The 27,500-nt window shown below is 43.2% G+C and overlaps 1 protein-coding gene across 1 annotated transcript in view; it reads left to right on the top strand.

The window, feature by feature from the left end:
• The window catches only part of LOC126981702 (RNA-binding protein Musashi homolog Rbp6-like), a gene marked incomplete at its 5' end in the record, with an annotated part of 100,680 nt that overhangs the window by 31,805 nt on the left and 41,375 nt on the right, over nucleotides 1–27,500 (top strand).

Here is a 27,500-nt window from a genome sequence, read left to right as displayed (position 1 = left end):
TTCTCCTCTTCGTTATCTTCCACTCCACCTCCTTATAGTTACCTGTCTTTGTACTTTTCCTCGTAACTTCACCTTTCATTTTCCTTCTTACTCCTTTATTTTTCCTCCTCCCTTTCATCCTTCTCCTCCCCCCTTTCTCATAGTTACTCTGTGCTTTACCTCCTCTTTTATCTCCTCCTCCTTCTTCTTTCTCCTTTCCCATCCTCGTCCCCTCCTTTTCCTCCTCTTCTATTATCTTCTCATTGCTTCTCTTTTTTTGTGGCTTTCATATTGTCCATACCTCCACCTTTTCTTTTCTCCCTCCTCCTCCTCCTTTCTCCCTCCTCCTCCTCCTCCTCCTCCATTAGGTCATTAGGACGAACCGCTGATCAGCTTTGGACAGTTTATTGAGTCTCTCCTGTGACTCACCTGCCCGCTAATGACCCAGGTGTGTGTGTGTGTGTGTGTGTGTGTGTGTGTGTGTGTGTGTGTGTGTGTGTGTGTATGTGTTTGTGTGTGTCGTTCTTAATTTTCGTGTTTTTTTCTATTTTTTTCCTTAATTTTTCAGCTTCAATATTTTCCTGCTTTTTCCTTTTTAAGTTTATTCACTGGGTTATTTTTCTCTTTGTTCATGCTCTTTTTTATTTTCTTATTCATTTCTCTCTCTCTCTCTCTCTCTCTCTCTCTCTCTCTCTCTCTCTCTCTCTCTCTCTCTCTCTCTCTCTCTCTCTCTCTCTCTCTCTCTCTCTCTCTCTCTCTCTCTCTCTCTCTCTCTCTCTCTCTCTCTCTCTCTCTCTCTCCACATTTTCCATCTGTCATTTTCCTCGTTCGCTCAGTCGGGTTACATCTCACTGTCTGTCTGCCTGTCTGTCTTGCTGTCTGTCTGTCTGTCTGCGTCTCTTTGTTAATTTGTTTTCACCGGTGTTTTCTTTTACGTGTTTTTTTTTCGTTTTATTGGATACCTTCGTAGAATTCGACTCACTTTCTTTCTCCGGCTGTCTGTTAGTCTGTCAGTCGGTTTGTCAAGTCGTTTTTGCTGTGTCTGTGTAGTGTTTCTGTATTCATGTTTTTTTTGTGTGTGTGTTTTTGTTGGCTCTGTGTGTGTTTGTTTTTTCTTTTGTCTGTCTGTGTGTGTGTGTGTGTGTGTGTGTGTGTGTGTGTGTGTGTGTGTGTGTGTGTGTGTGTGTGTGTGTTGTCCTCAACGTGTGTTTTGTCGTTATAAATATTGTCATACTCTTTTTTTTCTTCTTAATATCTTACTATCTGTTTCTTTTCTTTCTTTCTCTTTGTCTGTCTATTTGAATGTCTGTTTCTTTCTCTGTCTGTCTTTACCTATATATCTGTCGGTGTGTTTTTCTTTTCTTTTCGCTACTTATAATCATGTCATCTGTGTGTGTGTGTGTGTGTGTGTGTGTGTGTGTGTGTGTGTGTGTGTTTAGTGGTTATTAATGTTCAATATGATTAGGAGATTATCGGTATTGTAGTAGTAGTAGTAGTAGTAGTAGTAGTAGTAGTGGTAGTAGTAGTAGTAGTAGTAGTATTGGTAGTAGTAGTAGTAGTAGTAGTAGTAGTAGTAGTAGTAGTAGCATCAGCAGCGGAAGGACACGGGTAATAAAAAAGATAAGAAGGGGATGAAAATGACACGAACAGGAGGAAGAGGAAGAATAATAGGAGGAGGAGGAGGAAGAGGAGGAGGAGGAGGACAAAGACAAGGGTGATGATGATGGTGATAATGGCGGTGGTGATGGTGATGACGCGGCGGCGGAGTGACGAAGGGAGGAGGAGGAGGAGGAGGAGGAGGAAAAGGAGGTGATAATGAAGGTAATAAAGATGGGAGGTGATAAAAAGAGGAAAATAAAGAGGCCTGTCGCTTCCTCTTGATTGTGTTTGTGTTGTTGTTTGTGTTGTTTATGTGTTTGTTTTTTGTTTTGATTCTTTGTTTTGTTGATTTGAATGTTCAGGAATGGATTAAAGTCTCTCTCTCTCTCTCTCTCTCTCTCTCTCTCTCTCTCTCTCTCTCTCTCTCTCTCTCTCTCTCTCTCTCTCTCTCTCTCTCTCTCTCTCTCTCTCTCTCTCTCTCTCTCTCTCTCTCTCTCTCTCTCCTAATTACGTGTTAAAGCCACATTACCAAGAATTAGTGTATCAATATGTGTTTTAATCTCTCTCTCTCTCTCTCTCTCTCTCTCTCTCTCTCTCTCTCTCTCTCTCTCTCTCTCTCTCTCTCTCTCTCTCTCTCTCTCCATTTTCACATTCGTTTTCTTTTATTTTTGCTTTTTTCGTACATTCTATCTTATTCTCTTTCATTCATTTCTTTCATTCTCTCTCTCTCTCTCTCTCTCTCTCTCTCTCTCTCTCTCTCTCTCTCTCTCTCTCTCTCTCTCTCTCTCTCTCTCTCTCTCTCTCTCTCTCTCTCTCTCTCTCTCTCTCTCTCTCTCTCTCTCTCTCTCTCTCTCTCTCTCTCTCTCTAATTGCAGCAGTAGTAGCAGCATCAAATAAGTCTCACATTTACAAAGGGGAAAGCCTCGAGCAGCGGCAACAATCGACCTAAATAAAATGAATAATCGCAAACGTGAAAAATTTCGTTCGCGGCGGAAAATTGCAGCGAGGAATTCGGCGCGCCAATAATTTTCGTTCATATTCGCAATTTTCGTTCAGATTTGCAATTTTCTCAGGGAAGTATTAGGTAGGTAGGATGAGAGAGAGAGAGAGAAGAAAGAAATTATCATACACACACACACACACACACACACACACACACACACGAGTACCCAGAGAGCTACATTCCCTTACACACCTAGACACACGCACACGCACACACACACACACACACACACACACACACACACACACACACAGTCACGCACGCACACATGTACACGTAATTGCACAGTCATGCCTACACACAAAATGCACCTGAGCGAAAACGAGACAAAGGTAAAATATAAACCAGAGAAATGCTTTGATTTATGGCGCGCGCAGAGAGAGAGAGAGAGAGAGTACTTTAAAGCTTTGACAAATGATCGACAAGAGTGGAAATGGAAATGAGGGGAGAATGAAGGGAAGAAGAAGGAATGCAAATGGAGGTAGGATACAGAGAGAGAGAGAGAGAGACCGACCCCGTAAGTAAACAGTAAAGAGAAAGAACGGAGAGGAGGGAGGAGAGGAAAGGGAGAAAATAACAAAACAGAGAGAGAGATAGAGAGAGAGAGACCCCATACCAAAAACTCCCCCTAATCTCACTCCCTTACCCTTTAACCCGTTCACCCATATCTTCCCCTTCCCACTTTCCTTTTCTCCCCTTATTTCTCCCCGTTTTCTCTCCCCTTTCCTCCCATTTTTTAGCTTTCTCCCATAGCCATATCCTTTTCCTCCTCCCCATCTCCCCTTTCTTTCCCCTCCTGTCCCTTTCTCGTCCCCTTTCTCCATCCTCTTATTTCCCCTTGTTTCAGCCCCTTTTAAATCCTTCTTACTCTCCTCTTATCCTCTTTATCCTTTAACTCGTTTCCTCTTGACCATTTTCCTCTTGGTTTTATTTTTCCTCTTTCTTCCTTTCCTTTTTCCCTTTTTCATTCCCTTTTTCTCATCCCTTTCCTCTCTCCCTTTACTTTTCTTCCCCTTTTTAATTATTCTTTATACTTCTTCCTCTATTTCCTTCTCCTCTAACCCTTCATCATTCCTCTTTTCATTCCTTCTCTTCCTTTCTTTTATATTTTCCTCTATCTTTCATTCCTTTCCATCCCTCTTTTCTCTTTCTCTTTTCTTTATTATTCATCTCTTCACATCTTCCTCTTTTTCATCTTCACTCTTTCTTCCTTTCTTTTCTCTTTCTACTCTTCCTCTTTAACTGACCTCTCCCCTCCTTTCCCTTTCCCTTCCTTCCCTTTGTTTTCCCTTTTTACATTCTCTCTTGTATATTGCTTCTTTTCCCTTTTATCCTTTTTCTCTTTTTACTCATTTTCCTCACTTCTCTCCCCTTTGCAATCCCCACTCTCCCTTTTCACTATCATTTTCAACTTTTTTTTTCACCTCATCTCCCTTCAAGTCCTTCATTCCACTTCTTTTATCCCCTGTTTTCTTATTTCTTTTATCCTAATTCCTCTTCTGCCCTTTTGTGTTTTGTTTTTCTTCTTCACTTCCTTTGTTTCATCCCCTGTCTTCTTCCTTTTATCCTCATTCCTCTTCTGCCCGTTTTTGTTTTGTTTTCCTTTAATATTTTCTTGTATGTAATGTTATTTTTTTTTTAGGGAGGGCTGTTATGTAATCCTTTTAGTCTTCATTCTTTTATCGCAATCCCCTTCTTTTTTTGTTAATCCCTTCATGTTAATCCTAATGTTTTTTTTAAGTATAATGACCTTGTTTTAATTTCCCGTCCGTCTTTGAATTCGTCCTCAAAACCTAAGTCCTTTAAATCGTCTTGTCTTCTTCTTTCCCTTTTTTCCTCTATACCCCTTTCCTCTTTTCTTACCTCCCCACTTCCCAGTTATTTCATGTTTTTTAAGTTCTCCCCTCTTCCCATCCCTCGAATTTCCCTTTTCAATATGCTTTTTTTTTTGGTAACTTCCTTTTCGTCTTCCCTCTCAAATCGTCATTCCTTATTTCTTTCCTCCCCCAAAATTCCATGTCCTTAAGTCCCATTCCCCTCCCTCATTCCCCTTTCAGTACCCTCTCCCTTTATCCTTCCTCCCCTTCCTTAAATACCTCCCTTTTTTCCCAATCCCCTCCCTCTTTTCCCAATTCTCCTCTTCTCCCCCTTTCCTCAATCCCCTTTCTTCCTTCTCTCTTGCCCAATCCCCTTCCTTCCTCCCCTTCCTTAATTACCTTCCTCTTTTCCCAATCCCCTCACTCTTTTCCTAATCCTCCTCCGCTCCCCCTCTCCTCAATCCCCTTTCTTCCTTCTCTCTTCCCCAATCCCCTTCCTTACTCCCCTTCCTTAATTACCTCCCTCTTTTCCCAATCCCCTCACTCTTTTCCTAATCTTCCTCCTCTCCCCCTCTCCTCAATCCCCTTCCTTCCTTTTCTCTTCCCCAATCCCATTCCTCCTTCACTCTTTCTTAATCCCCCTCTTTCCTCTTCTCCCAATCCCCCTTCCCCTTCCTCGCCTCCCCAGACTTTTCCAACTCCCAACTATCGATGTCGGAAGGGATTAGATGCCGGGGCGTGGGTGTGTTAGCGCGATTAGGTCACTGGATTTATGATGATTGGAAAAAAGAGGGATTAAGGAGGAGGAGTAGTGTGGGGGTGGGGGGGAGGGGGAGGGGGGGAGGAGTGATTAGAAAGATTTATATTAGTTTTTTTCTCTTTTTACTTTTTTTTTGTCTTCATCTGCTAGTTTTATTTTTCTTGTTCTTTTTTTCTTATTCTTTGTCTTATTATTGTTTGTTTTGATCTTTGTCTTCTCCTAATCCTCTTGTTCTTGCTCCTGTTTTCCCGATTTTCTTCTTTATCATTTACTTTATTGGGTTTCTTCCTGTTCCTGTTCTTTTCTCTCTCTCTCTCTCTCTCTCTCTCTCTCTCTCTCTCTCTCTCTCTCTCTCTCTCTCTCTCTCTCTCTCTCTCTCTCTCTCTCTCACACACACACACCCGCACATATTACCTCCGTCTCATTTTTTTTTCTGCATTTCTCCCCAACACGAAATTCGACACATTTTTAATCTTTCACATTCCTCCTTTGTATTATTTTCATCCTCATCATTTTCAATCATTTTAATAGTGGTAGTGATTGGACGTGATTGGGAGGCAGCAAGGATACATACATACACACATACATACATACATACACGCACATACATACATACATACATACATACATACACGCACATACATACATACATACATACATAGACGCCGGTGGTTTATTTATTACTGTATTTCATTGGTTTCTGTGTCGGTATTGGCAATGGAGTGAGGAATTTAGTGTGTGTGTGTGTGTGTGTGTGTGTGTGTGTGTGTGTGTGTGTGTGTCTACCTGTTTGTTTTGCTATGCCTTTCTGTGTATGTTTTGTCTGTCTGTCTCTCTCTCTCTCTCTCTCTCTCTCTCTCTCTCTCTCTCTCTCTCTCTCTCTCTCTCTCCCCTACACAAACACAAAACAAAACAAAAGCGAAAGTTGTTCGTATTTAATAGTTTCCTCTAACTCATAATTCCGTCAGTTTGCAAAAATATGAGAGAGAGAGAGAGAGAGAGAGAGAGAGAGAGAGAGAGAGAGAGAGAGAGAGTTCAGTTTGTCATCCTCCTCCCCCTCTCCCTTCCCTTCCCCTTTCCCTCCCCTTCCCACCCTCCCTCCCGCTACCCCCTCTGCCCCTAAGGTCGAAAATCCCATTAGTGACCCACGTGGAAGTCGCCTCTCCGGACCTGGCTTGTGGTTTAGCTTTATTCTGCGCCGCCAAAACTTGATTCCAGTTTTCCCCGGAATGATTAATTAAATTTGATCGTTTTATCCCATTATGTGATGCGATTTTGTAATGTATGTGATTGGGGAGGGGGAGGGGGGAGGATGATGGGGAGGGGGGAGTTATTTGAGCTGGGGGAGGTGAGGAAATGGGGGAGGTCCGTCAGGTGAGGGGTGACGGAAGCAGGGAGAGGGGAAGGGAGGTGATAAGGGGGTAAAAAGTGGGGAAGGGGGGAGACGGGTGGGGAGGATAAAGGGGGTGGGGAGGAGGGGAAGCAAGTGAGGATATGGGGTGAGGAGAGATCAAGGGAGGAGAGATAAAGGCGAATGGGGAGAGGGGAAGGGAAGGGAAGGGAGGATAAGAGGGTGGGGAGAGAGGGGAGGAAACGGGGAGAAAAGGGTTGGGAGAGGGGAGGGAAGGGGGGAAGTGGGGTCGGGAGGGGAGGAAATTGCGGTAGTGGTGGTGGAGGTATTTTTTGGTGCGGATGAGAGAGAGAGAGAGAGAGAGAGTAATGGTAGTAATGACAACTCTATTACTTTCTGTTACACGCTGAAGGGATAGATGGAAAACAAATAAACAAATAAATGAATAAATGGATAATAGATTGCCAGGTAGAGAGAGAGAGAGAGAGCGCAGTACCTCTTGATATAACTGGTGACAGGTGCGCTCAGGTAATTAAAGGTAATATTAGCACGCGATGTAATGAGCAGGGACAGGTGTGCGGACTTGGCCAGGTACAATAGGCCTCCTCCTCCTCCTTTTCCTCCTCCTCCTCCTCCTCCTCCTCCTCCTCCTCCTCTTCCTCCTCCTCCTCCCCCTTTTCCTTCTGTTCATCTACCTCCTTCACTTTCTCTCTTGAAAACGTAAAGGAAAGAGAGCCTAGCACGAGAGAGAGAGAGAGAGAGAGAGAGTTACCTGCCACACAATCACCTGTCCTCTTTAATTACGAAAGTGAAAACCATTGACTTTAATAGCATGTTACCTTTAGTTACCCCGAGGCCTCTCTCTCTCTCTCTCTCTCTCTCTCTCTCTCTCTCTCTCTCTCTCTCTCTCTCTCTCTCGCGTGTGTACAGAGGTGAAGAATTATATTACAATTACCTGCAAGAGAGACCACCTGGCGAGAGTATTGGACAGGTGTGTTTGTGTGTGTACCTGTGTGTGTGTGGGGGTGTTGTTGTTGTTGTTGTTGTTGTTGTTATTTCTGATATTCTTACGTTTTGTTTGCTTTTTCTTCTATCTTTCTTTTTTCTGTCTTCCTCTCTTTTCTTTCTTATTTTCTTTCTTTTTCTTACCTCATTCTCCATTTGTTGTTCTCTATACCTCCATTTCTCCCCTCTCTCTCTTCTTTTTTTTTTCTTCTTTTCTCTTTCTTCCTCCGTTTCTAATTTTCGTTCTCTATTTTTTTATACTTTTTATCTATCTATTTACCTATCTGTGTTTTTCCCTTTTTTATTTATTAATTTTTCTCTAACCCCTTTTTTTCTATTACTCTTCTTTTTCTCTTCCCTCTCCTCCCTTCTCCCCTCTCTCTTACCCTCCCCCTCCTCCTCCTCCCCCATTCCTTCCTCCCCTTCCCTCCCCCCCCTCACCCCGTTACCTGAGCACTGATTTAATTCCCACCCCTTTTCTCTCCCCCAGGTGAGTGTCGCTCCCCGCCCCCTGTGTATGTGCTGTGGCCGGCCAGGTATGTTAATTAGGGGGTAAGGTAAGCCGCGTCCACCTGCTAATGATGCCGCCTGTCAACACGGATTTTTTTTATTATTACAGGTGAGGGAGGGGGGGGGAGGAGAGAGGGGGGGAGGGATGGGTTGTTGTTGTTGTTGTTGTTGTTGTTGTTGTTGTTTTGTTTTGCCTTGGCTTGTTTTTTTTTCCATTTTTTGTCTTCGCATTTTTTATTTCCTTGCTTTTTCCTCTTTTTTTTGTTTGTTTTTATTTATTTTCCAGTTTTTTCTTCTATTTTTTGTGTGTTTTGTCCTTTTATTTTCCTTTTCTTTATCACTTTCTGTCTGTGCCTGTCTCTCTCTCTCTCTCTCTCTCTCTCTCTCTCTCTCTCTCTCTCTCTCTCTCTCTCTCTCTCTCTCTCTCTCTCTCTCTCTCTCTCATGATATCTCTTTAAAGCTGGAATTTCTCCCATCTTCATTCACCTCAATTTTATTATTATTAATTTTCTTCCTTCCTTCTTTCCTTCCTTCCTCCCTTCCTTTTTTCCTTCCTTCCATTCTACCTTCCTTTTTTCCTTCCTTCCATTCTACCTTCCTTTTTTCCTTCCTTCCATTCTACCTTCCTTTTTTCCTTCCTTCCATTCTACCTTCCTTTTTTCCTTCCTTCCTTCCTCCCTCCCTCCCTCCCCTCATCTTCTCCCTTCCTACTTCCTCCCTCCCCTTCCTTCCTTCCTTCCTTCCTTCCTTCCTTCCTTCCTCTCCCATCTCCTTCTCCTTGGTTTCACATCCTTTATCAAGTCATTGCCATTTTCATCCTTTCCTATCTCGTATTTTCTCTTTACGCCCCCGCTCTTCTATTGAGAGAGAGAGAGAGAGAGAGAGAAACTTAAGATCTTCCTAGAACTTTAAGCTTCCTGTCTCTCCTCTTCCTGAACTTGTCTCCTTTCTTCTTTCCTCTCTCTCTCTCTCTCTCTCTCTCTCTCTCTCTCTCTCTCTCTCTCTCTCTCTCTCTCTCTCTCTCAATTATTACATATGTTCATAACTTCACAATTTTCCTCTCCGCCTCGTTTCGTGTTTCTCTTTTTCTCTCTCTTTTTCGCCATATTTTCATTATTCTTCCATTTTATTACTGCTTGATTTTCTTTCTCTTTTATTTTTCCTCTTATTTTTGCCTCGGCGCGGGTGTTGTATTACATGGCTTAAGGGAGGAGGAGGAGGAGGAGGAGGTAATGGATGGCGAAGCGGAAGGAATAAAGGAAAAGAAGAACAAAGGAGGAATAAGAAATAAAATACGATAAAGATAAGAGTGGAAAGACGCAGCTGAGAGAGAGAGAGAGAGAGAGAGAGAATCTTCCAACAGGATATGAAAAACTCCGGACAAAGAAAAAGTTGAGTTCAAACCAAGAAAGAGAATGAGAGAGAAAAGGATTAAGAGCGGAATGAAAAATGGAAGGAAGGAAGAAGAAGAAGAGGAATTAATAGCAATGATAAGCCACGGATGATAAAGAATGACACGTGAAAAGAAAGAAAGAAACGAAGAAAGGAAAAAGAAGAAATAATTAAGATTTGTTTAAGAGGAATCAGAAAAAAATGATATAATAGAAAATGAAAGACTATGAGAAAGAAAGATACAGAGAGAATTGGACAAAGAAGAGGAAATGAAGAAACGGGAGAGAGAGAAAAAAGCGGTTGAAATGAATTGGAGAGAGAGAGAGAGAGAGAGAGAACAAAAAAATAACATGATTGAAGATAACACACAAAAAATACGAATCATACAGAAAGACAAAAAAAAAAAGTCGGAAGAAGAGACAGAAATAAGATGATAAAAGAGAATTGATGAGTAATTTTAGATATATTGATAATTTTGGGATAAGATCTGTATTTGACGTAGAAGACAAATGAGAGAGAGAGAGAGAGAGAGAGAGAGAGTATAGGGGCTTTCTCATTCAACCTTCTCTGATAATACGAAACTCAAATTTATGAAGATAATGAGAGAAATAAAAAAAAATCGTAGCAGTAAGAGAAAAAAAAAAGGAAAAGGAAAAATTATAAAAGAGATGAAAGAGGCCAAAAAGAGAGAAGTTTCAAGGAACGTAGAAAAGGAGAAAAAGAGGAGAAAAAGTAAAAAAGAAAGTGAAATGAGGAATATAAGAGGAAAGCCAGGAAAAAGAGAAAGAGGAGGAGGAGGAGGAGGAGGAGATAAAGTACGTGAAGAATGAATGATGAGGAAATAATCAAAAGAAAAAGAAGGAAGAATAAGGAAGAAGATAGAGATGAGATTGAAACCGAGCGAACGATAAAATGAAAAACGAAAAGAATGAGAGCAGAGAAATGGAGAATAAGGAGAAAAGGAAGAAGGAGACTAGAGAAACATAAGGAACGAAATGACGAAGAGAGAAAGTCAAGCAAAAAAAAAAAGATTGGAGAGTTAAATAAACGGGACGAGAGACAGATGAAAATAAAAGAGAAAAAGGTTAAAAGAGAAAAGTGAGTGAATGATAGATAGTTTGATAAAAGGGAAGGTATGAAAAATAGCTATGGAGAAAAAAGAGAAAAAAAGTAACAAGAGAAAAGTAGAGTAAGAAAAGAAAAAAAAAGATAAATAGAAGGAAATAGAGAAGGGCGAAAATGGGAGGGCGAGATGAAAAAAAAAAATATGGATAAAGAGAAATAAAAGAAGAGAGAAAAGGCGAAGAGAGGTGAGTAATTACAGAAGAGAGTGGAGACATTTGTTACCCTTGAAGGCATCTAAAACTGTGGTGGGAGGGGGGGGGATAAAAGGGAGAGAAAGAGAGGAGAAGGGAGAAGCGTGGGGGAAGGAGGGATAGGAAGAGGGAGAGGAGGAGGAGGAGGGAGGACGAGGACGAGGAGGAGGCTCAATCGATAGGCCTCTGCATCAACTGGAAAGAAGGAGGAGGAGGAGGAGGAGGACGACGACGAGGAGGAGGAGGAGGAGGAGGAGGAAGAGATTTGAAGGCAGTGGTGGTGATATTTATAGGCACTGAATCACTCCTCCTCCTCCTCCTCCTCCTCCTCCTCCTCCTCCTCCTCCTGCCGCCTTGAACGAAAACAATAAAGACGTCACTTCAAAATTACGATATAAGGACAGAACGTTCCCTTTAAAATAAGAGGAAAAATAGGAAAATAAGAGGAAAAAATAGGAAAAGGAAGAAAAAAAGAGGAAAAATGAAAACGAGAGCGCGCGTAGTACTAGAAAACATTGAGACCGAGGAAGAGAAAAAAAAAGAATAATAAAGAAAATAAAAATGCTAAATAAAAATGGTGAAGAAAACGGGATTAAAGAAAATGGGGCAAACTAATAATGATAATAATAAAAATACTTGAATCAAATACTAAAAAAAAAGAAAAGAAAACATTAAAAGAAACGAAAAGAAAAGAGAAAAAAATAATAAGGTAAAACACGTTAGCTTATTTTTTGTGATAGATTTGTCAAAGGCGAAGCGATTTTGTCTTTGGGAGGAGGAGGAGGAGGAGGAGGAGGAGGAGGAGGAGGAGGAGGAGGAAATATAAAGAAGAAAAAGGAGAGAAAAAAAAATATATGTAGTCGAATCATGGACATCAAGAGAGAGAGAGAGATGATATATTAATGGGTCTGAACGGAAGCTAATGGCAATAATTTCGTCTATTTTATCTATCATTATCTGTGCTTCGTCCGCCATCACGTCGCGTCTGCCTATCATTATCTATCTTTATCTATCCTTCCGTCTATTAGCCCGGCTTCGGAGCTTCGGGAGGGACAAATGAGGCTTCGCTGTCGTTTTTTCTTTTTCTTTATTTATCTGTATCATTTTTTTCTTTTGTGTCTTTATTTACCTGTATTTTTGTCTTTTTTCCTGTTTTTATATTTACCTTTTGTCTTTTGTTCCTATTATCTCTTTGTCTACTTCCTTTCTCTCAGTTATCTCTATTCATCTATCTCCTTCCTTTCTCTTCTCTGTTTTCTCTTTCTTCCTATTGTCTGTTAAGCTATTTCCCTTCGTCTGTCTTCTTCTCTATCTCTTTTTATGTATCCGTTCTCTGTGTTGTCTCTATTTAAATATCTTCATCTTTTCTCTGTTCCCTGTTTTCTCTATCCTCTTCGTTTATTCATCTACTTTTTGTATCTTGCCTAGGAGGAGGAGGAGGAGGAGGAGTTTACCAGCTTTGGCTTTCTTGCTTCTCATCTCCTCCCTATTCTCCTCATCTCCTTTCCACTCTCTCCCCTGTTCCTTTCATCCTCTCCTTTTAGTTCTTTTCTCCTCTCCTCTCCTTTTTTTTTCTCATATTCTCTTCCGTCCACCGTTTTCCTTCCACTCCTTTTCTCCTGTTTATCTATCCCCGTTGTCTTCGTATCTCAGTTCATTTATCTTTTTTTATCATTATTTCTTCTTTATCTATTCGTCCGTGTTTTAGTCCTGCTCGTAGCTTCGTGAGGGACAGATGAAGCTTAGTTGTCTCGTGTCTTCCAAGCTTCAAACACAGGAATGAAGGAAGGAAGGAAAATAATGTCGAATGATGCGGCGGAATTGTTCTCATATTTCGCGTGCTTTAATGTGTTTGTTTTCTGCGGTGTTTTGTTTTGTGTGTGTGTGTGGGGGGCCGGGGGGGAGTCTGCTTGGTGTTTTGTGTGTGTGTGTGTGGGGGGGGGGGGGTAGGGTGTGTGTGTAATTTGAAGGCTGTGTGTCAGTGAGCTTGATTTTTTTTTCTTTGTTTTGTTATTTAGTATATATATATATTTTTTATAAATTTTATTGTTTTTTTTTTAGCTTTGTAATTTGAAAACATAGTCAGATTGTTTTTCAGGAAGCTTTTTTTTTTTACTCCTGCATTATCATATTGTTTTTAATTGAACTCATCTTTTCTGATAACATATTTCCTCTGTTTTCATGTATTTTTATCATCTAATCGTTATTTATAAAGAAGCAACAACTAAATATAATACTTACATTTTTCTCATATTCACGTACCCAAAACTTCATTCAGAAAAAGCAAGGAATCGAACAAAGGGGAATGAAGAGGGGAAAATGTTGGGTATTACACGCAAATACAGCAAGCGAACATCCTGGATTATGGAACAGAAAAAAAAGTCGAAGATATTCAAATGATCAAGAATAAAAAAAAGAGGTTTTGGGCAGATTATATCACGAGTAGAGCTTACAGCCGTTAAGTAAAGGAAGAGTGGAAACCTGAAATGCAGAATTCAAAGCAGCTAGAGAGTCAGGTTGAGGGATTTTTTTTTTTTTTTTTTTTTTACAGCAAAGGAGACAGCACAAGGGCACACACAAAAAGGAAACAATAATCAGAACCGAAATCAGAACAGTTGAAATCAGAACCTTTTTAGAGCAGAATGCAGTTCACGTCACTTCGGACAGACAGGTGGAGGACGTTAGGAAAGGCCGTTGTTTTGAAATAAAGCTGATGATTATTATGATGAATTTTCGTTAGGTAAGTAAAATAATATTGTACGGAAGACGAAATGAGAGAGCAATATTTTTTTTCCTCTCATTTCTTCCATTCCATTTTTTCCTTTTTTTATGAGGGAGTTTAATGAGAAATATCGGAGGAACGAACGAAAAAAAATAGAAAGAAAAAAAAACATATCGAGGCTTCAGATTCAGAGTTCACGAAGCCTTGGCGGGAGGCGAATGAAGCTTCAGTCAGAGGTTCAGTGATACAGAGAGAGAGAGAGTGGGAGGAGTAGGAGGAGGGGGAAGAGAAGGAGGAGGAGGAGGAAGAGTTGCGTGAGGAGAGGAACTTGATCACTCTGCTTGCGTGCGCCCTCCTCCTCCTCCTCCTCCTCCTCCTCTTCCTCTTCCTTCTCCTCCTCCTCCTCCTATGACTGCTACTACTGCGCCTCCCCCTTCTCCTCTTTCTCTTTCTCTTGCTCTGATTCTCCCTTCCTCCTCCTCCTCCTCCTCCTCCTCCTCCTCTCCCTTCTTTCTTTTCCCCGTTCACTGTTCCCTATTTCCCCTTTTCCTACTTACGCCTCTTCCTTTTCTTTTCTCTCTCCCCATTTCCTTCCTACCTATTTCCCTTCTTCCTCCCTTCTCCCCTTTTCTGGCATACGCCCAGCATCATCTCCCTTCTTTCCACCCCCCCTTCCCCCTCCTCCTCCCCTCTCCCCCTCCCCCTCCTCCCCGCTCCCCTTTGAACCCGCCTTTCCCCTCACTTCGCTTGGGGAGACACTTTTTACCTCCCCTCCCTTCCTCTTTCCTCCACTTTTCTCCATTTTTGAGTGGAGCCAAGGAGGAGGAGGAGGAGGAGGAGGACATGTCTGCTTCCTTCTTCCTTCCCTCCCCTCCCTCCCTTTGCCCTTTGCATTAGCTTTTGTGGGAGGAGGAGGAGGAGGAGGAGGAGGAGTTTACCAGCTTTGGCCTTCTTGCTTCTCATCTCCTCCCTATTCTCCTCATCCCCTTTCCACTCTTCCCTGTTCCTTCTATCCCCTCTTCTATTTCTCTTCTCTCTTCTTTTTTTCTCATATTCTCCCCTGTCCACCGCTTTCCTACCACTCTTTTTCTCCTCTTTCTTTTCTCCTCTTCTCCTCTCTTTTATTCTCTTCTCCTTTGTTTTCCCACCATTTGCTTCCTTTTCTCTTCTCGTCTCCTCTCAATGTTTTCCTTTCTTTTTTCTTTTCTTCTTCTTCTTATTATTATTACCTCCACTTTTCCTATTCTCGTCACCTTTCTGTTCTTATCCTCTCCTTTCCTTTCCTCTTCTTTACTCTCTCTCTCTCTCTCTCTCTCTCTCTCTCTCTCTCTCTCTCTCTCTCTCTCTCTCTCTCTCTCTCTCTCTCTCTCTCTCCTTCCCTTTGCTGGGATTTGAGAGAGAGAGAGAGGAGAGGAGAGGAGAGGAGAGGAAGAGGAGGAGGAGGAGGAGAGTAGGCAAGGGAGATAATTGGTTGTTGAAGGAGAGAAGCGAGCTCTCTGATTGGCTGGGGCTGGAAGGAGAGAGAGAGAGAGAGAGAGAGAGAGAGAGGAAAGGGGGGTGGGGGGAGGGGGGCTCTGTCAAGTAGCTGAACCAGAATACTCCTTAACTAACTTCCTGTGTCTCGCTGAGGGGGGGAGGAGGGAGGGGAGGAGGAGGAAGAGGGGAGGTGAAGGGAAGGGAAGGGAGGGAAAAAAGTCTTGATTCAGTTTCGGTCTTTCTTCTTTTTTATTTTTGGCCTTTTTATTTGTTTTTGTGTCTGTTGTCATGCAGTGTTTTGGTGGTGATTTTTTTTTCTATTTTGTGTTTCTGTGATTTTATTGTTTTTTGTATGATTTTAGTTTAATGATTGTATGCTTTATTTTATTTATCTTTTTTACTTTTTTTATTTGTGTGTATTTTTCATTTTATTATTTGCATTTTCGTTTTATTTTCCTCATTTTTGTTTTGCATCATTTTTTTTATGGTTTTCTTTCTTTATGTGTATTTTCCATTTTATTATTTCCATTTGGTTTTATTTTCCTCATTATTTTTGTTTTGCATCTATTTTTTTTTTTTTATTTCTTTATTTGTGTGTGTTTTTCATTTTATTGTTGTTTTCCTTTAACTTTAGTTTCCTCAATATTTTTCTTCTACATCTATTTTTTTTCTTGTTTTTCCTCTTTGTTCTTACCTACGTGTATATTTTTTTGATTTTTGTTTCTCTATGATTCAACTTTTTGGGTTATTTTCTGTTATTTCTGTTATTTCTGTTTATTATATCTGTGCTGTCTTATTTTCCTTATATTTTTCTTTGTATGTAAATCTCATCCTCTATTTCTGTATGCTTTGCTTCTTATCTCTACTTTTTTATTTCCATTTATATTCTTTATTGTGTATTTCTGCATGATTTCGATATTTTTTGTTTTATCTTCTTGTCTCTTCTATTTTCTCTTCTCCTTTGTTTTTTCCACCATTCGCTTCCTTTTCTCTTCTCGTCTCCTTTATCTCAATGTTTTCCTTTCCTTTTTCTTTTCTTATATTCCCTCCTTTTTTACCTCCACTTTTTCTTTTCTCATCACCTTTCTCTTCTTATCGTCTCCTTTCCTTTCCTCGTCTTTACTCTCTCTCTCTCTCTCTCTCTCTCTCTCTCTCTCTCTCTCTCTCTCTCTCTCTCTCTCTCTCTCTCTCTCTCTCTCTCTCTCTCTCTTCCCCTTTTATTTATGTTTATTTATTTTTATTCTTATTATTTCGTTTTATTTATTTTCGTCCTATTATTATTTGTTATTTTTTTGTTTTGTTTTCGTGCTGCGTTTGATGAACCATAAACTTATTTTTTTCTTGTATCTATTAATTCACGTGACTTGTTTCATTTATACATTTAATTTGTCTTCCAGTTTAATTTATATACGTTGTTAGCAAAGATACGTCTCTCTCTCTCTCTCTCTCTCTCTCTCTCTCTCTCTCTCTCTCTCTCTCTCTCTCTCTCTTCTCTTTCTTATCTTTATTTTTCTCTTTCTTTTTGTTTCTTCTTTTCTCTCCATTTTCTCCTTTTCTTTCCTTTCCTTTTCTTTTTATATCTTTTCTTCTTTTCTCTTCGTTTTTCTCTTCTTTTCTCCTCTCTCTCTCTCTCTCTCTCTCTCTCTCTCTCTCTCTCTCTCTCTCTCTCTCTCTCTCTCTCTCTCTCTCTCTCTGTGTTCTACTTTTCCCGGCCCGCCATATTTATTTTCTTTCTTTTCTACTTACTCTCGCTAAGTATGTTGACGCTTGGAATTTTCTGCTTATTTTCCTCTCCTCCGCTGATATTTTTCCTGCTTTCTTCCAGCTATATTTCTTTTTTTTCTTTCTTGTTCTCCTTCTTTTTCTTTTTCGTTTCTTCCATCTTTCTCTGTAATTTATTTTTTCACCGTTTATGTTTTCCTGATCTCTTCAATCTATCTCTTCTTTTTTTTTTTTGCTCTTCTCCTTTTTTTCGTTTCTCTCATCTCTCTTCGTAATTTATATATTCTCTTTTGCTTATATGTTTCCTCTTTTTTCCTTTAGTTTTCCTCTTTTTGCCCCACTCTTTTATTTCCATTAATGTCTTCTCTCTCTTTCCCTCTCTCCTTCTCTTTTCCTTTCTTCCGCTCGTTTTTTTTCTTTCTCTCCCGCTCTCCTATTTTCCTTTCTCCTACTTTCCCATTGTCTCACAGGCTGCTCTTTCCTTCACTTCCGTCTATTTTTTTTTTCTTCGCTGCTGGTATTCTTTCCACTTTTTTCCTCCGCTCTTTTCTCTTCCTTTCTTTCACATATTTTTTCCCTTTCCTGTTCTCCTCTTTCCACTTATTTCTTCGCTTCCGCTCTCCTCTTTTCCCTCTATTTTTTTTAAAGTACTAATGAAGGGAAGGCAACCTGTAGACAAGTGGAGATGAAGAAGGGTAAGATCAGCTGGGTAGGCAAGGGCAATCAAGGGCAAGCAGGGGAATGTAAGGTAAGGACAAGGTAAGGGTAGGCAGGTAATAGCAGGTAAAGGGCACTAAGGCTGGGAAGTCAAGGGCAGGTAGGTTAAGACCAGGTAAGGAGAGCTAAGGATAAGGGCAGGTAGGGAAGCGAAGGTCAGGAGGTAAAGGGTAGACAGGTAAGGTAAACTAATTCCAGGTAAAGGTAAGTAAGGGTTGGCAGGTAAGGTCAGTTAAAAAGAGGTAAGGGCAGGTGCATAAGGTCAAGAGGTTAGGACAGACAAGGGAAGGAAAGTAAGGGCAGAGAGGCATTCCAGGTAAGGCGAGTCAAGGGCAGGCAGGTAAGGTTTTAAAGTCAAGAATAGAGAACTAATGGCAGGTAGATCAGAGCAGATAGGGGTAGTTTTCAAGGGCAGGTAGATAAGGTCAGGTAAGGAGAGCTAAGGTCAGGAGGAAAAGGGCATAAGGTTAAGAATAGCTAAGGTCACGATAAGGGCAGGCGGGTAAGGCATATAAGGGTAGACAAAGCCAAGCCAGGCAAGATCAGGAGGTTAAAGGGCAGGTAAGGTCACGACCAGGCCACGTTAAGGGCAGGTAAGGGCAGGAAAAGGCAATCACGTTAGGGTTGGTAAGGCCAGGCAAGGGCAGGCAGGGAAGGGCAGGTAGGCAAGGGCAGGCAGGTAAGGGAAGCTAAACTCTAAAGGTAAAGTGCATGAGGTTAAGGACAGCTAAGGTTAAGTAAGGGCAAGTAAGGGCAGGTAGGTAAGGCCAGGTAAGGGCAAGTAAGGGCAGGTAGGTAAGGCCAGGTAAGGGCAAGTAAGGGCAGGTAGGTAAGGCCAGGTAAGGGCAAGTAGGTAAGGGCAGGTAGGTAAGGCCAGGTAAGGGCAAGTAAGGGCAGGTAGGTAAGGCCAGGTAAGGGCAAGTAAGGGCAGGTAGGTAAGGCCAGGTAAGGGCAAGTAAGGGCAGGTAGGTAAGGCCAGGTAAGGGCAAGTATGTAAGGGCAGGTAGGTAAGGGCAGGTAGGCAAGGGCAGGTAAGGTCGCCGCCACTCAGGACATTTGCGTCGCGGGTTCACGTAATTGTAAGTTTTGTTGCACGGCTCCTGCATTTGGGGAGACCCGCCCCCCCTCTCCCCCTCCCACCGCCCCCCTGCCCCGGCGCTGTATTGATTCCCCCTCCCCCCCTCTTCCTCTCCCTCCTCTCTCTCTCGTGCTCTCTCTCACTCTCTCTCTCTCTCTCTCTCTCTCTCTCTCTCTCTCTCTCTCTCTCTCTCTCTCTCTCTCTCTCTCTCTCTCTCTCTCGTTATAGTTCCTTGTCTGTTTGTCTCTCTGTTTGTGTCTGTTTCTCCCTCTTCTCGTTTTGTTTCGTTTCGTTTCGTTTCGTTTTGTTTCGTTCGTTTGTTTTCTCTCCTCTCTTTTTCGTAAATCAGTGTTCCCGCGCGCTATGTCATTAGATAAGGTTATGATACTTTGTTATATACCCGTGTGTGTGTGTGTGTGTGTGTGTGTGTGTGTGTGTGTGTGTGTGTGTGTGTGTGCAAAATTTTCCCATGGTTGTATTTATTTTTCTTTGTGTTGGAGGCGTTTCCATACATGTACATGTCTACTTCTGTGAGTGTGTGTGTGTGTGTGTGTGTGTGTGTGTGTGTGTGTGTGTGCGTGTGTGTGTGTGTGTGTGTGTACGCTCTCGCCTTAGCTCCGTGCACTCAGATTCACCTGTGCGTTTATTATTGTATGTAAATCAGGTTAGCAGGTGTTGTGTTGGTTAATTAAGCGTAGAAACCAGGTGACGAGGTGCTTCTGAGGCGGCACCGGTAAGGCCAGGTGACTTACGGCAGGTGAGAAGGTAGACAGGTGGGTGATAAAGGTACGCAGGTGAAAAGGTAGACAGGTGAAATAGTAGACAGGTGTAAAGGTAGACAGGTGAGAAGGTAGACAGGTGAGAAGGTAGACAGGTGAGAAGGTAGACAGGTGAAAAGGTAGACAGGCGAAATGGTAGACAGGTGAAAACGTAGACAGGTGAGAAGGTAGACAGGTGAAAAGGTAGAAACTTAGACAGGTGAAAAGGTAGAAACTTAAAAGGTAGACAAATGAAAAGGTAACATTAACAGGTAGAAAGTTTAAGGTAACCAGGTGAAAAGTAGACAGATGAGAAGGTAGACAGGTGAATGATAAAGGTAGACAGATGAAAAGGTAGACTGATGGATGATAAAAAGATAGACAGGTGAAACGGTAGAAAGATGAGAAGGTAGACAGGTGAGCAATAAAGGGAGGCAGGTCAAACGTTGCTGGTGACTCATTAAGGGGAGGTGAAGGGAAGTGACTCAGGTGATCAAGAGCCATTGCAGGTGGAGGACAGGTGGGATTTAGGTCATTAGCGGAGTGATCAGGTATTGTCAGGTGAGAGTTGACGTTAACACCTGACGTGGCCCATTAAGAGGTGAATGGCTAAGGGAAATGAAGGCCAGAGTGACTTACCTTTGCCTGTATTTCACTTAGGAACAGGTGAGGCGTCTTGAGGGAAGGGATCAAGGGAATAGCGAAGTTACCTGAGTTGAATTTCGGTAATGGTAAGGTAAGGGGATAATTAAAGGTAAAAATGGCAGGTAAATTGTTTGTGTTTCGGTCTCTATATTTAGTCAAGGAAAGTTTTAGGTAGATTTAGGGGACTTAAAAGGGACTGAAGGTGACGTAAGGGACTGGGTAACTTAAGGGGACTGGGGGGACTTAAGGGGACTGGGGAGTTAAGGGACTGGGGGACTTAAGGGGACTGGGGGGACTTAGGGGACTGGGGTGCTTAAGGGGACTGGGGGGACTTAAGGGGCCTAGGGGACTTCAAGGGAAGGGGGTACTTAAGGGGACTGGGGGCCTTAAGTTGACTGGGGGACTTAAGGGGACTGGGGGGACTGAAGGGGACTGGGGACTTAAGGGGACTGGGGGACTTAAGGGGACTGGGGACTTAAGGGGACTGGGGACTTAAGGGGACTGGGGAGACTTAAGGGGACTGGGGGGACTTAAGGGGACTGGGGAGACTTAAGGTGACTGGGGGACTTGGGACTGGGGAGACTTAAGGGGACTGGGGGACTTAAGGGACTGAGGAGACTTAAGGGGACTGGGGACTTACGGGGACTGGGGACTTAAGGGGACTGGGGGGACTTAACGGGACCGGGGAGAATTAAGGGGACTGGGGGGACTTTGAGAGACTGGGGAGACTTAAGGTGACTGGGGGGACTTAAGGGGACTGGGGAGACTTAAGGGGACTGGTGGGACTTAAGGGGACTGGGGGACTTTGAGAGACTGGGGAGACTTAAGGGGACGGGGGGGACTTAAGGGGACTGGGGAGACTTAAGGGGACTGGGGGGACTTAAGGGGACTGGGGAGACTTAAGGGGACTGGGGGGACTTAAGGGGACTGGAGGACTTTGAGAGACTGAGGAGACTTAAGGGACTGGGGGACTTAAGGGACTGGGGAGACTTAAGGGGACTAGGGGGACTTAAGGTGACTGGGGACTTAAGGGGACTGGGGAGACTTAAGGGGACTGGTGGGATTTAAGGGGACTGGGGTGAATTAAGGGGACTGGGGTGACATAAGGGGACTGTTGGGACTTAAGGGGACTGGGGACTGGGGACTTTGAAGGGACTGGGGACTTAAGGGGACTGGGGGAACTTAATGGGGACTGGGGAGATTTAAGGGGACTGGGAGGACTTAAGGGGGCTGGGGAGACTTAAGGGGACTGGGGGGACTTAAGGGGACTGGTGGACATTCAGTGACTGGGGAGACTTAAGGGACCTGAGGGGACTTACGAGGACTGGGAAGACTTAAGGGGACTGGGGGGACTTAAGGGGACTGGGGAGATTTAAGGGGACTGGGAAGACTTAAGGGGACTGTGGGGACTTAAGGGGACTGGGGAGACTTAAGGGGACTGTGGGGACTTAAGGGGACTGGGGGATTTAAGGGGACTGGGAAGACTTAAGGGGACTGTGGGGACTTAAGGGGACTGGGGAGACTTAAGGGGACTGGAGGGACTTAAGGGGACTGGGGAGCCTTAAGGAGACTGGGGGGACTTAAGGGGACGACTGAAGAGGACTTAAGGAGACTGGGGAGGTTTAAAGGGACTGGGGGACTTAAGGGGACTAGGGAGATTTAAGGGGACTGGGGAAACTTAAGGGGACTGGGGGGACTTAAGGGAACTGGGGAGATTTAAGGGGATTAGGGGACTTGGGGACTGGGGAGATTTAAGAGGACTTAAGGGGACAGGGGAGACTTAAGGGACTGTGAGGACTTTGAGGGACTGGGGGACTTAAGGGACTGGGGGACTTAAGGGGACGGGGGGGACTTACGGGGACTGGGGGACTTAAGGGGACTGGGAGGACTTAAAGGACTGGGAGGACTTAACTGGGGGACTTAAGGGACTGGGGGACTTAAGGGACTGGGAGGACTTAAGGGGACTGGGGACTTTGGGGGACTGGGCGACTTAAGGGGACTGGGGGACTTAAGGGGACTGGGGGACTTAAGGGACTGAAAAGGACTTGAAGGGACTGGGGGACTTAAGGGACTGGGGGACTTAAGGGACTGAAGAGGACTTTGGGGACTGGGGGACTTAAGGGGACTGGGAGGACTTAAGGGGCCTGGGGTGACTTAAGGGGACTGGGGGGACTTAAGGGGACTGGGGGACTGGGGGACTTAAAGGGACTGGGAGGACTTAGGGGACTGGGGGGACTTCAGGGGACTTGGAGGACTTAAGGGGACTGGGGGACTTAAAGGGACTGGGGGACTTAAGGGCACTGGGGGGACTTAAGGGGACTGGGAGTACTTAAGGTGACTGGGGGACTGGGGGACTGGGGGACTTAGGGGCCTTGGGGGACTTAAGGGGACTGGGAGGACTTAAGGGGACGGGTGGGACTTCAGGGACTGGGAGGACTTAGGGGACTGGGGACTTAAAGAGACTGGTGGGACTTAAGGGGACTGGGGGACTTAAGGGGACTGGGAGGACTTAAGGGGACTGGGGGGACTTAAGGGGACTGGGGGATTTAAGGGGACTTAAGGGGACTGGGGGACTTAAGGGGACTGGGGGACTGGGGGACTGGGGGACTTCAGGGGACTGGGGGACTTAAGGGGACTGGGGACTTAAGGGACTGGGAGGACTTAACGAGACTGGGGAGATTTAAGGGGACTGGGGGAACTTCAGGGGACTGGGGGGACTTAAGGGGACTGGGGGGACTTAAGGGGACTGGGGAGACTTAAGGGGACTGGTGGGCCCTAAGGGGACTGGGGGACTGGGAGGACTTAAGGTGACTGGGGGGACCTAAGGGGACTGGGAAGATTAAAGGGGTCTAGGGGGACTTAAGGGGACTTGGGAGATTTAAGGGGACTTGGGAGATTTAAGGGGACTGGGGGAACTTCAGGGGACTGGGGGAACTTCAGGGGACTGGGGAAATTCAGGGGACTGGGGGGACTTAAGGGGACTAGGGGGACTAAAGGGGACTGGGGGGACTTAAAGATCCTCTTCCCTCCTGGACCTTAGATCATTTGGGGACTTTAACTTTACGATGCACTTTAGAGCCTCTTCCCTGACTCCTCTTGGTCCTCTTCCTCCTCCTCTTGATCCTGTTCTTCCTCCCTCGTCCCTCCTCTTTCTTTTCTTCTTGGTTTATCGCCTCTTGTCTTTTTTTCTTCGTTTTTTCTTCCTCGTCGTCATTGTCCTCTCTTCCTCTTCTTCCTCTTTACTGTGTTCCTCTTTCTTTTCCTCTGATTATTGCCTCTCTTTGGTGTATTTTATTGTTTTCTTCCTTGTTTTTGTTTTCTTCTTCGTCTTTTTCTTCTTCTTCTTCTTCTTTTTCTTCTTGTACTTGTTCTTGTTCTTGTTCTTGTTCTTCTTTTTCTTCTTGTTCTTGTTATTGTTCTTGTTCTTGTTCTTGTTCTTCAATAGGTGATTTTTTCTTTTCCTTTTCTTTATTCTTTTTTCTTATCCTTTTCTGCCTTACGTTCCTGTTCTCCGTTTTCCTTCCACTATTTTCCTCCGTTCCTTGCTTCTCTTCTTCCTCCCTTTATCTTTGTCTTTTCCTCCTCCTCCTCCTCCTCCTCCCCCTCCCCCTCCTCCTCCTCCTCCTCCTCCAGTGTTGAATTCATTTTTCTTCATGTTTTCGGCGCTCACTTTTCCTTTCTTTTCTTTCTCTTCCACCGTTTATTACTTTATTCTTTTATATTCTTATTTTTTCCTTCTTTTTTTTTACTTTTTTTCTTCACTTTTTTCTTTTTACTTATTTTGATCATTTTATAGTCTTGTTTTCTATTTTCTCGCTCTACATTCTCTCTCTCTCTCTCTCTCTCTCTCTCTCTCTCTCTCTCTCTCTCTCTCTCTCTCTCTCTCTCTCTCTCTCTCTCTCTCTCTAATACCGTGAAATTTAGCTCACATAATCCTCTTAAACCATCACATTCTCCTACATCATTTCCGATATGCTTTAATATACGCTTTTCTTCCTCCTCCTCCTCCTCCTCCTCCTCCTCCTCCTCCTCCTCCTCTTTTTTTTCTTTTTTCCTGTGGTATTCATTGGAACTGAAGTATTTTTTTTCGAGTGTGTCTTATTTTAGTCTGAAGAAAGCGAGAGTGTGAAAGTGTGAATGAGAGAGAGAGAGAGAGAGAGGTAAAAAAAAAATATGAGAGGGAGGAAGAAAGAAAGAAGGCGGATTTTAGTTGAAGGAGATAGAGAAGTAGAAAAGACGATTGCGTAAGAGATAAGAAGCGAAGGAGGGAAGGAAGGAAGGAAGAAAGGAAGGAAGGATAAAGATGGAAGGGAAAGAAAAGGGGGAGGGAGAATCATGGAGGTACGAAAGTAGTATAGAAAGAAAGAATTGAAAGAAAAAAAAAGGAATGAAGGAAGGAAAGAGAACTGTGAGGGTAGACTATAGGAGAACTGGAATACAGGAAAAGAAAGAATGAAGGAAAGAAGAACAGAGATAAAAGAAAAAGAAGAGGTGGAGGTAGAAGACGAGGAATGGATAAGGACAAAAAGTTAGAATGGAAAAGCAAAGGGGAAGAGATGAGGAATCGAAAGGGAGAGAAATTAAGAAGGAGGGAGATAAAAGGAAAGAGAAGGGAGAAGAGGAGGAATCGAAATGGAAGGAAAGGAAGATGGATGGAAAAAGAAAGGGGAAGGGAGATGGTGAAAGATCGAAAGGGAGAGAAAGGAAGAAAGATAGAGATAAAAGGAACGAGAAGGGAGAAGAGGAGGAAACGAAATGGAGGAAAATGAAGAAGGATGAAGATGGAAGGAAAGAAAAGGGAGAAGAGAAGAAATGGAAAATGAGGAAAAGAAGGAAGGGAGGAAAGGAATGAAGGAAAAGTTAAAGGGAAGTAAATGCCTTGAGAAAAAAATGTACTGCCAAGGAAATAAATGTTCGATATGATTTTATATTTGAAATTTGTGAATGCTACTTTTCATTTCCCTTTATAATATATACGTTTTTTACCCTATTCCCTTTATTTTTTCCATTTTTCCTATTTTGATGAAGATGATGGGAGTTATGTTGTTATTCTCTATCTTCTCTTACGTCATATTTTCTCCTTTTTTCTCGACACTTTTCTTTCATTTTTCACTTTTTTACATTTTCTTATTTTTCCTGCATATTTCCTCCCCTCCATCTCATCAACCCTTGCCTCCCTCACCTTTGTCTCTCCAGCTCATTCATTCTCTCTCTCTCTCTCTCTCTCTCTCTCTCTCTCTCTCCACGACTTTTCTTTATGTATATATCATTTTTCTTTTCTTTGTTGTTTTACTTTCTTCTTACATTCCTATTTCCTCTCTCTCTCTCTCTCTCTCTCTCTCTCTCTCTCACATTCCTTCTCATATTGGCTCTTTTAGGTTGGGCTTGGAGGAGGAGGAAGAGGAGGAGGAGGAGGAGGAGGAGGAGGAGGAGGAGGGAATCGCCTTGGGTGTTTGCTTTAATGTTTTGTAGGGGAATGGGGCCTTGCTCTCTCTCTCTCTCTCTCTCTCTCTCTCTCTCTCTCTCTCTCTCTCTCTCTCTCTCTCTCTCTCTCTCTCTCTCTCTCAATATAGTTTGTTGATATATCTTTTTGTCGATAATGTTGTTGCTGTTGTTGTTGTTGTTGTTGTTGTTGTTGTTGTTGTTATTACACATACATACATACATACATACATACGTACATCCGTTTATACATTCTAACACTATAATACACACACACACACACACACACACACACACACGAAAATCAGAGCAAGGAAAGAATTATTTTGAAACTTTTTTTTTTTATCAAGAGGTGTGTGTGTGTGTGTGTGTGTGTGTGTGTGTGTGTGTGTGTGTGTGTGTGTGTGTGTGTGTGTGTGTGTGTGTGTGTGTGTGTGTGTGTACATCTGCTTTAATTTTTCCTCTCGCGCCTTCCTTGGAATAAGCCCCCTCCTCCTCCTCCTCCTCCTCCTCCGTTCCTTCCCACTTTTCTTCTGATTCTTTTGGTCCCTCTCTTTCTTCCTCCTCCTCCTCCTCCTCCTCCTCCTCCTCCTCTTCATCCTCCAATATCCTTCATTTTTCATCAGTACTTTTCCTTTCCTTCCTTATCCCTCCTCTCCTTTTTTCCTCTTCTCTTTTTGCTTTATTTTTCTATCACATAACTCTTACCTTTTCCCTTTTCCTTCACACTTCTCCCTCTCCTCCCTTTTCCTATTCTTTCCCATTACCCTTTACCTGTTTTTCCCTCTTCATTTAGTTTCCCTTTTCTTTTTCTCTTCCTTTCCCTACAGTTGTTTCTCTTTCGCTTCTTCTTATTCTTCTTGTTCTTATTCTCTCCCGTCTTTACTCTATTTTTCCTTCTCCCTTCACACATTTCTCGTCTCTTCCTTTTCTTAACAATGTTCTTCCTCTTCCTTCCTCCACTTCCTCCTTTTTTACATCTTCCTATTTCATTCTCCACTCTTATTTTTTCGTTCCCCATTTTCTTTTCCTTTCTCTCCCTTCCTTCTTCTCCCTTCCCACTTTCTCCCTCATTCTTTTTTTCTACTAAGCATCTTATCCATTCCTACTTCCGCCTTCCCATATCTTCCCCATTTCTTCCCCCTTACCCCCTTTCCTTTCCATTTCATTTACCCCCTTCCTTCTTCCTCCTCGCAACACTGTACCCATTTCTCCTGCGCCCTTACCTATTTTCCTTCCCCTTTCCCCCCTTTTCTTTCCCCTTTCCCCTTTCCCCTTCCAGACATTCCTTCCTCATTCCACCCTTCCCTTCCCACGTCATCCACCTCGTTTCTTTTTCTTCCACCTCACATCACACCCCTCTCCTTCCCCTTCCCCCCACTTTCTTCCCCCTTCCCCCTTCCTTTCCCACTTTCCTTCCCCCATTCCCCCCTCCCCCCCCACCTCCCAATATTATCACAGCCAGACAATTAGCTTCCACACCTGAGATAGCTGGCTTACCTGCGCCCCGCCACCCGAGGTACACTAATTAAACCTGTGTGTGTGTGTGTGTGTGTGTGTGTGTGTGTGTGTGTGTGTGTGTGTGTGTGTGTGTGTGTAGGTCTTTCTGTCTGCCTGTCTGTCTTTTTATTTGTCTTCCTGTCTTAATTTGTTCTTTTATTCTTTTTTATTCTTTTTTTTTCTGTTTATATATACTTTCCTTTACTTTACTTATCTTTTATTTATTTTTTTTTGTTTTCATATTCATTTTTCATTTTCTTTGTTCTTCTTTCTACCTTCCTTCGTATATTTCTTGTATTTCATTTTCTTGCACGCTCTAACACACACACACACACATACACACACACACACACACACACACACACACACACACACACACACACACACTCAGCCACCCACCTCTTCGAATCTCTTCTACAAACACATTCTACTCCTCTTCTTCCTCCTCCTCCTTGTCGTCCTCTTTGTCTCCTCCTCTTCTTTTCTTCGCTCTTCAACTCCTCCTCCTCCTCCTCCTCCTCCTCCTCCTCCTCCTCCTCCTCCTCCTCCTCCTCCTCCACCTGTGCGTTCTCAGCGTGTTTGCAAATAAAGGTAAGAAAAAAAGAACTAAAATTGCAGGTAAATTTTCCTTCTGTCTGGTCGTGAAAGTTATTAAAGCGAGACTTAAGACATGTGGCTTTCTTTCTTTTCTTTCTTTTTTTCTTTCTC

Source organism: Eriocheir sinensis, chromosome 49 (assembly GCF_024679095.1).
Source record: "Eriocheir sinensis breed Jianghai 21 chromosome 49, ASM2467909v1, whole genome shotgun sequence".
In the NCBI taxonomy this organism is placed as follows: domain Eukaryota; kingdom Metazoa; phylum Arthropoda; class Malacostraca; order Decapoda; family Varunidae; genus Eriocheir; species Eriocheir sinensis.
This window is presented reverse-complemented; position numbering and strand designations above follow the sequence as displayed.